The following is a 12,057-nucleotide window of genomic DNA, read 5'->3' on the forward strand; positions in this document are numbered from 1 at the left end:
AATCTTAAAGTTTCAAAAGTCAATGAAATATAATTTACAATTATCCAAATACTTGTACAAACACATTCTTGGTGGGCATTGGGTTTCCTCCATGTTTCTGCATTTGATTCTTTACTACAGATGTTATTAATTCAGGGATTTCTTATTTCATTTCCAATCTGAGGTCCTCTATACCTTTCTGCAGCTGTTTATTTCAGAAGCTGTTGATTCACTGATTTCAGCTGTGTGATTCCCAATTTGTTCTGTGTTAGTGTCCTCTGCACTTATTATGGGTGGGCTTGGGTTCTGAGATTACATTTTGCTCCTTCTCGTTGTCATTTTGTGTAGCACTGTCTTCTGACCTTTGTTGTAGAGCTTTCGTGCAGTTATAACCTTAGCACCTACTGAAGTTCAGGTGCAGATCTACAAAGTTTGGATTTATCCAGCTGTGCCTGGCTTGGATCTGGCTGCTGTGCTCAACTCCTTCCTGCTGCTGCCCTTGCCAGTGAACCTGTTGTGCCCCTCTGGCAAGATGTTCTGCTCCTGGACTAGCTGGGTGGTTCTGTCCCCTACACTCTCTGCAGGGATTGCAGCTGCAGGGTTTCACACCTCAGGCCTGTATGACAGGCCTGAGCTGAGTCTGGAGGGGACAAGGTGGAGTAAGGGGGAGAAGCAGCTCTCCCACACATTCACTGGGTCTGAGCTAGGACTGGATCTGGGGGTTCCCGGAACGCGGCAGAAATTCCTACTCGGTGGGCGGGGTGTGCTACGGAGTGGTAGTGGGCGTCCCAAGGGGGTAGAAGAGGGTCTCACCCATGCTGCGCCTGGGCTGGGACCAGTAGGTCCCGCCGGCAAGGGTAGCAGGAAGTTCTCCCACACATTCACCAGGCCTGGGCTAGGACTGGATCTGGGAGTTCCCAGAACGCAGCAGAAATTCCTACTCGGTGTGGGGTGGGGGACGTGCTGCGGAGTAGTGGGGGGCATCCCAAGGAGGTGGAAGAGGGTCTCACCCACTCTGCGCCTGGGCTGGGGCAGCAGGTCCCGCCAGCACAGGGTAGCTGGAAGCTCACCCACACACTCACTGGGCCTGGGCTAGGACTGGATCTTACACATTCTTATACTAATTTTAAACCAAGCTTCAAATTTCATCCTTTTTTCATGAAGCCTAGTGCAGGATTTCATATGTGCTAGGCACACACTGAGTTACACACTTGCTCCCAACTCTCAATCTTTTTATTCCATCTTTTATTTTTACAATTAGGTTTAGAATACACCACTAGGAGGCCCTGACATACAGAATTTATGTATAAATGCTGTCAAGTTAAATGTATTGACTAAATACAAGGTCATTTTACACACCTATAATATTTAAATGATGGAACTTAACAAAAAAAGGGGATACAGATGAATGTCCATTTTGTATATGTATATTCAAAGTGGTTAGGACAGATATAGTTACATTCTCTTAACGAATAGAGCGATTTGTTCTAATGGTGTTTGTAAATAGGATATTAAGTCCGCATCTTGTACAGCAACTAACCACTAAGAAGAATGTATGCAATGTGTTAATTATTGAAACTGCCCTACCAATTTGGTTTGAAACTGTCTCATTGCTATTTGTTTCTCAATAAAATTATGGAAAAAAAAATACAAGGTCATTAACAGCTAACATATCTAGTAATTTTACCTAAGAGGAGAAAAAGAGCCCAGACTCAGGGAAAATTTAAAAGGCCTCTGAGATAACAAAACATATATGATGAGAGTGTCTGTGCCCCACCCCTCATCAACTTGTGAGAGCGTCTTGTAAATCCTATTTTGGGATTATTTGTCACATACAAAACTCCAATGAACTATGTATTGTATTTCCAGGTCTATGATAAATTTAAGATCACTGAAGAGCTAGCAACAGGGACAAAAGAGACATGCAAATGGAGAAGAAACAACCAGATGATGTGATAGTGTTGTAGACAGCTGAATTAGAAATTATAGGCAGTCAGACAGGGCCAGGCCCTCAAGGAGACAATATGGAAGACAAGGTGACTTTGCAACTTGGAAGAGACAGACACTCCCTTATGGGCCAGACCTCAAGACAAAAGAGGAAACACAGCTACATACTTCCATAGAGATGGGCATCAGAGATTGATATTCTAAATGGGTATCAATCACCTTGAAAGAGTCCAAATGAATCACTAACCCAATCCCTAACAGGAAGAGACCCTGTCCCATATTCATGCCGGTTTGCTATGTGACTTGCTTCCTCATTTGGTACTGGATTTAATCAACTTTACCTGAGCAATGGTGCCTTTACTCTCCTTGGTTGACCATAGCTTTGTCCCACCACCACATGCTCACCTAGGTGAGTTCCCATGTTCTTCACCACCTTAGACTCACCTCACAGCATGGTTTTATTCTATAAAAGTCCCTGGAAGAGACAGCTTCCAAGGGATCACCCGCTCGAGGGCCTCCTTCCTGTCTCTCTCTTGGACAGGGACTTTCTATCCCCCAATAAATATACTCTCCTCATAACCTCCGTTTGTTCCTAAAATTCCTTGTTTGGTTTTAGAGAACACGAACTTGTCCCTGGTACCTTTCAGGTTGGAAGTTTCATATTTTCCCCTATATCAATAGCAGAAGTGACATAGACTCAGATGACGTTCAGTATGAAGGATAAAGCAGAACCTGTTATAGGACAAGTTAAGGCTGAATAGAGAATGCAATTTTAGGGGCAGATGCTTCTCTGCTCCTTTAGTGATTTGATAATCTAGAACATTTAAAAACATGAATTTTGAGTTTCCATATCTACAGTATCAATTTCTACTGCTCTGTATGCTAATAATGTAACATTTTCATCCATTAGTTGTGATACAAACAGTATTTTAATTTGCACCTGATAAATTTTTTAAAAGTTTTTTAAGTTTACTGTTCCCTGCCTGCCTCCTTCATGTGTGAAATGCCTACTCACAAATTTAGTCTAATTTTTTATACTTTCTCTATCTGGGACATGGGGGGGGGTCTTTTTTTGGTGGCCAGCTCACCCCACCCTGGGGGTATGGCTTGTGTGGTGTGTGCCAGAATCAAAACCTTCCTCCCTGTGCTGCCTAAGCCTGCCTAAGTAGGTGCTTTAGACTGCGGAGCTAGCTCACTGGTCCCTTGGGGGGTTGTTTCTACATTTTTTAAAAGATGCCTTTTTAAAAAAATCTTTTATTTATTTGGTACAGGGTCTCAATACACAGCTCAGACTCAGTGATCCTGTCTCAGCCTCCCCAGCACTGGGATTACAGGTGTGAGCCACCATGCCTGGTTTCAGGGCCGGCACGCCACACCCAGGATTCCAGGGCAGTGAAGCATGTGGTGCTGGGGACCGAACTTGGATCTTTGTGCTTGCCAAGCAGGCACTTAAGACTGCTGAAATAGATTGCACTTAGACTCTTGAGTCAGGTTCTACATTTTAAAGTATCCAAGTTTATCACTCTTGTTAGGATCTGTGCTGTTTGGGCCTTGTTTTAAGAAGTATCCCTTACACAAAGGTCAGAAATGCACTTCTAGGGGCCGGGGAGATAGCTCAGTAGAATAAGTCCTTGCCTGGCAAGCACAAGGTCCTGAGCTCAATCTCCCGTTCCACAAAACAAAACAAAACAAAACAAAACAAAACAAAACACCAGAAATGCACTTCTATATCCCATATTTTTAACCCTTAAGTTTTGTTTTTCACATTTAACAAGTCTGTAATCCAGCAGGCACGTACTGGGTGGCATAATGAGTTTTTTTTTTTTTTAAACCTCAGTGTTATTTATTACTTTTCTCATTAATTCAAAATTAATGTCACCTCTGCTTTGCTACTATAAAGATTCATGTAAGTTTCTGGATGAAACCGTTTTGTACACAAACTACATCATCACAAGTTCCCTTAAAGTCCTTTTCCTAGAAGAGCTAATTGCTAATGGGGACCTTGCCTGGGGCCCTGAGCTGGCTACACTGCAAGCCGAAGCTGAGCTTGCTGGGTACTCATTCTGAACCTTCACTATATGCAGGGGTGCTTTTTCATGTGGTAGTATGTGGGCTCTGGCTTCCTGGTAAATGTCAAAGGACATGTTATAGTTTGTGTATAGGTGTCCCCACCAAAGCCTCAAGCAGTCATGGGGTGGCTTCTGGAGTTTGTGATTAATGTGGGTGTGGATGTTGCACCTGCCCTGAGGCAGGTAATCTGCATTACAATGTAAGGAGAGATGAGTTGTTAGCAAGCTGTCAGAGCACTGCCTCTCTCCCTCTCCAACTCTTAGCTGTAGCCATGAAAGGTGGCTCTCTGCCATGTACTACTCTACTCTGCCTTGGAGCCAGCTCAGTATGAACTGAAACCTCCTGTAACTGTGAGCTAAATAAACCTTTCCTTCCTTCATTTTGAATGTCGGGTGTTTGTCTCAGCAATGAGGAGAATAGTAACTGAGACAGGGCAGATGGCAAATTCTGGAAATCTGTGTCATTCGTCCTGCCCTAAGGAGTGAACACTGACTGGTGGAAAAAGAGCAAAGAGTGAGAGTAGAAAATAAACTGATACCACATTTCTCCTTCCATGGGTATTAACTACCTGGATAGTTTTTCACGAAGCCTTCTCAAGTTCTATGAAAACCTTATTGGGACTTTGACACTACAGTGCATTTACAAATTAATTTTAGGTAGATGGACATATTTAAAATACCAGCTCCTGGGCTGGGGAGTTAGCTCGGTGGCACAGTGCAGCAGTGTCTGCCTGGCACTGCAAGGTCCTGAGTTGGATTCCTAGCACCACCTCCCCCCAAAAAAATCCCAGCTCTTGCCACTGATGAATAAAGTACTGATCATCATTCACTGAGATTTCCCTTATTCTTTAATCACGTTACATGACTGTCTCTAATAATGTCTTTTTGTTGCTGCTGCAGTTGAACATACAAGTCATATAGTCTCTAACTTTAGGTCAGCAACAGAATGCATAGACAATAGAGTTCCCAACTGATATTGGAGCTTAAAAGTCCTACTCTCAACCTAGTGACACTTCAGCTGTCATAACACTACACATTACCCATGTGTTTGTGGTTATGGCAGCATAAAGCCGGGCTACCAGTGATTTAACAGGACAGCATAGGCAATTAAATATGGTACATAATACCTGATACACACTGTCACTGGTTTGTAGTCAATATATTATACTTTGTTAGAGTATACTCTTTTCTATTATGCTTGCAAAAATGTTTTATTGTAAAATAGTACACTGCTTTATGCTGGCAGCAACTTCATACATCTTTATATACTGCATTCCTTGACTGCATCACTTCCTTCAGTGTTTTAGTTCATCTTAGGTTTAAGTACTCTATGACATTACCATGATGCAATCACTTGATGCATTTCTCAGAACATATTCCCACTGCTAAGAGTGATGCATGACTATAATTCAAGGTAATTTAGAGTTGATACTATACTAGGATTTAAAATAGTATTTCTGCAGCCTACTTCTCCTATGTCTTTGGCATGTAATAAATAAATAAATAAATAAATTTATTTATTTTGAGATAGGGTCTAACTATATAGTGCAGGCTGGCCTTGACCTTGTTTATGTATCCCAGGCTGGCCTTCAACTTGCAGTGATCCTTCTGCCTCAGCCTCCACATATTCTGGGATTAAAGGCATATGCTACCGTACCCAGCAAAGTTTGAATTTTGTGTATCCCCTTTACTGTTTGAAAAATTTAAATATTGGAGCTAGGAGTGGTGGCACACACTTGTAATTCCAGCACTCAGGAAAGCTGAGGCAAAAACATCACTGTGAATTCAAAGCCTGTCTGAAATATCCTTCTCCCCCGGTAACCAAAACAAGGCCCTTGTATGATAGGGGAATGCTGTTTGGAGAGGGTTGGATATATTTGAAACATTGATTGGAAAAACCAGTAATTACTGCATCCAGTAGTTCACATAAGTCAATTTGTCACTGAGCTGTTGACAAAAATAGAAAATACATATTTTCTCTCAAGTATTCAGAATTGAAAAGTGAAAACCAAAAAAGAAAAAAAGCAAAGGAAGCATATTAAAATTTGCATTAAAGACACTGAAAGGTAGAAGTGAGTTAAACTGATTAAATTCCCAATTAATAAGGTCCAAATTGAGTAATAGTCAATTTCTGATCATTTGTATAAAACAAAGGTTAAAAGGGTTTAAAGGTAATACACTCTTTAAGTCATGACACTTTTATTAGGCAGAAATAAGGATATTACAACATTTTTCAGACTTTGTATGGCATTCTTTGTATATTGCTTTCCAACCTCTACTTTCTTCTTTCTATAAATCACTTGCCATGCTCTGACTTCTCACTGTGGCTGAGCTAAATGGCTTCACTCCAAAATTATGGGTCATTTATTGACTCCCACAGTACCATCCCTGAGATTGGTCTGTTTGCTCCAATGAGCCTGAGTCTTGAAGCTGAGGCAAGAGCTCATAGAGGGAGTGCGGGGCCCAAAATGCCTACAAACAGCATTCGCTTCTGAGGCTCTCCTAGGAGCTTACTACATTCACAAAGGGGAGCACTCAGGCTTTGGACATGCTCCCTGTTTGCTGTGTCATCCCACATTGAATTCTGTCCCTAGCTAACTCTTCATTTTTCCCCATTAGCCATTTACATTATTTCTCGAACAAAAGAAGGAATGACTTAAAAATTAGATTTGAAGATATTAATAATGAAAACCCATTGGGTTTTGCAAATACTCGAAAATAGCTCAGAATCACAGGGTTTACCACTGGCTCCTTTGTTTTGCTATTCCCCCTCCCCCATATATTTGTGCATTATACTTGAACTTGGCCAGGTCACACATGGAGTAATATGCTCTCTTCCGCAAGTAAGAAGGGCAAAAATGAAAATTACCCATTGTCAGAAAAGCTGCTTTCATATATTACTAGTGGGAATTACATTCATACATATTCTTTGGAAAGTAATTTATGGTAGGTAACAAAGTGTAACATGATCAGAGGAGGCAAAGACCCCAGCTGCCTACCTCCATATACATTCCCCTTTCATCTTTTCAATAATTAAACTATCTGTATTCCACATAGTCATACTTCTAGCTAGAGAATGGTCATTTCTCACCTATTTTAGTCAGCTTAGGATGCTATGATAAATCCCATAGCTCAAACAACAGATTTGGTGAGATGTAAGAAGTGTTAAGAAGAAAATTCTTTATCGAAGGGTGAGCCCTCCATCATTTCCCATTCTATTTTGGCATGTACAAATGTTAACTGGAACTGCAGCAGTCACAAAGCCAAGAGCTTCTCCCTAGCAATGCCTGAATAACAGAAGATGTAGAAGGCTGAAAATATGTTCCCCAAAGATGTATTTCCAAATATTATCCCAAATGACAAAAGATATGATTAAGGATCTCCATGGAAGCTTGTCCTCGATTACCCTGGTGGGTACTAAGCATAATCATGTGCATATTGTCAAGCAAAGGAAACTCTGAGACAGGCCCTCACAGAGCAAATGATGCATAGCCAGTCTGCACGATGTGGCCCAGGAATGCTGGAAGACATGAATGGCTTCCCTTCTGGAGCCTTCACAGGGACTCACACAAATGAAATCTATGAAATAATGGCGTGTGAGGTAAAGAATAAACTGCAGAAAGGTATACAGGATATCAGATCACAAATAATCTCTGAAGCATAAAAAAAGAAATGATAAACTTAAAATGAAACAGTTACTAAGTGCTTCTAAAGAAGACAATGATAAAAAATAGAGAATAGAAAAATGATGGAATCCTTGAATGAGCAATATAGGAAAGAAATAGTTGGTCCTGTCAACACTTTGAATTTGGACTTTTAATCTCCAAAACTGCAAGAGATTACTATTTCATTTTTTTGGTGGAAGCAGGGATTGAACTCTGGCCCTACCGCTTGCCAGGGAAGTGCTTATTCCACTGAGCCATCTCCCCGGCCCCTGATTATATTGTTTTAAACCACAGTTTATAGTATTTATTACAGCAGCCACAAAAACCAACCAGTCAATACAGGAAGTTGCCTTGCTTCCTGGTAACTCTGCAGAGCTGCCACATCACTCCCACATTCTGGATTGTCCTGTAGCAGAAAAATACAAACTGCTATGTACTATTCTGGATCTTCTGTCCCATATTCCAAAATATAACTCTTTTTTTTTTTTTTTTGGTGGAACCGGGGATTGAACTCAGGCCCTTGTGCTTGCCAGGCAAGCACTTATTCTACTAAGCCATCTCCCCCACCCCCAAATATAACTCTTAACTGATACATGGTTACATTGCCTGAGCAAGCAACTCTACTTTTAGACACTTATGCTATGAATAAGTATGTATGGCTATGAATAGATTACATATGGATGTAAGTACATTTGCTTTCAAGTGAGAAAACTGAGGGCCAGGGAGAATAGTTCAGCAGCATAAGTGCCTGCTTGGCAAGTGCAAGGTCCTAAATTCAATCTGCAGAACCACAAAAAACAAACAGGAGAAACTGGGAACTACAACTGTCCTTTGGATAATTAAAAAATATAGTATGTCAGAGAACAGAATAGCAAGTAACCATTGAGGATATTACTGAAGTGGGCTTAACATTGTATGTCAAAAAGACAACCCATAAAACTAAATTATCACCTATTTAATAAGGAAAAACATCCTGGGGTTTTACCCCAAAAAGCTTCCACAATGTTGTTAGGGTCTTCTATCAAGAGTAAAGTATTCCACAGACATGTCAAACAGAAACATGAGTACAACACAGGTTAAAGAAAAAGACTCTTTAAGAAACAACTGCCAAATCCCCCAATAAAATAATTGTCATTTGTTTATCAAGTCTCAAGTAATTCATTTTTCAAGTTGGAATAAACAATATCACACAGTTAAAACATAATCTTCCAGTTACAAGAATTTAATAAGCTAATTCTATTTTAAAATGCACTGAAGAAAGCATTCCCCAAAACAGGAAAGATTATTTAATATATAGTATCTGCAAAGACATTATTGTGATAAACCATTCACTTGGATATACACCATACAGAGCAATCACCTAACACATCAAAATCACCGGAAGAATAAGATTTCTATATTCATGTAATGAACATTTGTCCAGTGTTAGCAGTAAGCCAGGCACTAGTGGTAAGATAATCTCTCTAGCCTCAAACAACCTAACTCAATTAAAGAAAATTAAAATGTACACAGAATTAAAAGATCTAGAAAATACTTATAGCGTAACTGACATCTGCTAAACGTCAAGTGGTTGGATGTGGTGGCAAACATCTGTAACCCAGCACTGTGGAGGCAGAGGGGGGAGTATCACTGCAAATTGGAGGCCAGCCTGGGTTACAGTGAGACACTGTCTCAAAAAGAAAGAGAAGGGGGGAAAAAGAGGAAGAAGAAAAAAGGAAGAGGAGGAGAAGAGGAAGGAGTAGAAGAAATCCGTAGAGTTGTGTGTGGTGGTACACACCAGCAATCCCTATATACAGAGGCTGAGGCAGAATTTCAAGTTTGAGGACAGCCTGGGCAACGCAGCAAGACTCCAACTCAAAATGAAGGGTTGAGGGTATAGCTCAGAGCTCCCTCAGTCCAACCTCCAGGACCATATTCTGAGAAACTCGCTAACTGTTAAAGAAAAGATGTACCTTTAAAAAACAAAACAAAAAAACCCAACCAACTGGCTTAAAATGTAATGAAGTTTTTTTTCTTCTGTATTTTAACAGAAAATTTTAATTTTCTAAATGTAGGTACTTTCTAGGGCTGGGTTTGTAGTCACTGGTAAGAGCACCTGGGTTTGAACTTGCAAACAAGTAACAAATACTCCAAACCAAATCAACTTTCCATCCCAAATAAAAACAGGATTTTTTTCTGTTATGTCTATAATTCCAGCACTCTGGAAGGCTAAGACAGGCAGATCACAAGTCTGAGCCAAGCTTGAGCAACTCTGTGAGACCTCGCCTCATATTTAAAACAAAAACAAAAAGGATGGAAATGTGTGAAGGTCCTGGGTTCGATCTCCTGTGCTGCTGTGTGCATACTGTAATGGTTGGCTTTCATAGTTTCAACACTCATAATATTTTATGACTCTGAAATTTAAAAACTACATTTAGTCACTTAACATACAGATACATAAATTAACAGCAGTTTCCAAAGTGCTCAAACTTGGATTTACCATTAAAAAAAAAAAAAAAAAAACTTTTAAAATTTCAGATTTGAATGGCAATTGGGTAAACATAAAAAAAATTGTAACCCACATATGCAAGTACTCTTTTGTGATTACTAATACATTTTAAATGCTATAAAGGGGTTACAACTGATAATCTCTGTGTTAATGCATCTCTATACTTCTAATTTGAAATGATTCCCAAGAAGCAGGGACAACAGCAAGTTCTATTCTCATAGAGGTGTTCTATCCAGATTTTAAAATGTTTGTGAGGTATGGTTTCGGCTAAATCTCTAACTGTCCTTACTTTGGCAAAACTCCCAAGTGTGGGTCTACAGCTTTTACTTCTAGGATATCAAATATTCTTCCCAAGAGTTATGAACCATGGAATCTTAGATTTTTTTTTTTACTATCCCATAATTAAAGTACATAAGTATTACAGAAAGCACAGGTTCTTTTCACAGTTCTAATCTAATTGTGTAACCTCCAGGTCTTTACAATTTACAGTTTCTTTACAGTAGGCAGCTAGGAGCCTGAAACTCTGAAATGTGAAGTCCCTTCTTCCCCATGTACAATCTAGAAATAGTTATTCTTTCCCCAATGGAAATTCTAAGTTTTTTTCTTTTTAAGTTGTGTGGCAAAACAAGATACTACTCCATTACTGAAATCATTTTTTTTTTTTTTTAATTTGGAAGGGGGAACCTTAAACTAACTGTGGGTTTATCTTTCTCACTTAACAAGAAGCTTGGAAGTAGGTGGCACTGGATTGGTCCAGCTTCTCAACAGTGATTAGGGCACCAGATTGCACCCACAGTAAACAGACTACCATTTCACAGCCACAAAATCATTCATCTCTAGGCTCTATACCAGGTACATATCTTAGATTTCAGAAGATACTAGAAGGCAAAAGGCAGGAAACCAGAGTTCATGCCAATGTCATCTGTCCACTGTATAAATCCTTCCTGGAGGCCTCAGTGAAGTATTCATGTTACACTGGACAGCACAGACATAAATTTCCCCTTGGCTGGGGCAACTCAATGTGATCTAAATAGAGGAGTTTCTACAAGGTGTAATTCCAATGGGAACTGAATGGAATTTGAGAGAATAGCAAGCTTCTCCTACAGGGTAGGATGAGTGGCCCAACAAGTGGCTCAGCAATGACTATAGGAGCGGGGGAGATGGCTCAGTAGAATAAGTGCTTGCCTGACAAGTGTGAGGGCCTGAGTTCAATCCCCGGTTCCGCAAAAAAAAAAAAAAAAGAAAAAGAAAAAGAAAAAAGCAAGCAAGCAAGCAATGACTATAGTCAGAAGTGAAACAATATTTTTACCTGAAATTAAGTTCTCTCCATAAGATAGCTTCCCAATACTTTTTTTTTGTAAAAAAATTCCACATTATGTAGCACATCATAAACTAATAGCTAAACTGAAGAGCACAGATTATACTACAAAGTTTAACTGCAGTTCAAGGGGGTCTGCCCACTAGCGCAGTTGGTTAAGTGCCTGCTTAAGTAAAGCAGTCTGGCTCAGGATGCTGCGGTTCCACCCCCAGATCCTCAAGCCAAACCAGACCTGCCCTGAAGGCATCCTGAGCCTGCCCCCCCAAAAAAAATCCTTCAATTGCAGTTCAATTAAAATAAAACAAAATGTTTGATGGAGAATTTAAACTCTAAAATAGAAACTGTCTTCACATGACTTTTTTTTTTAAATTTTATTTATTTATTTGTGGGGGGGGGCAGCTCAGCCCACCAGGGGGCGGGGCTGGCTGGCATGTGGTGCTGGGGGATTGAACCCCGGTCCCTGTGCTTTGCTAAGCTTGTTCTAAGTAGGTGCTTTAGACCACCGAGCCATCTCACCAGCCCCACATGACTTTTATTTACATTACTTTTAACAACAAAAATTAAAAACACTGAAGTATAATTATTCAATTC

Source organism: Octodon degus, unplaced genomic scaffold, assembly GCF_000260255.1.
Source record: "Octodon degus isolate 3935 unplaced genomic scaffold, OctDeg1.0 scaffold00053, whole genome shotgun sequence".
Lineage (NCBI taxonomy): Eukaryota > Metazoa > Chordata > Mammalia > Rodentia > Octodontidae > Octodon > Octodon degus.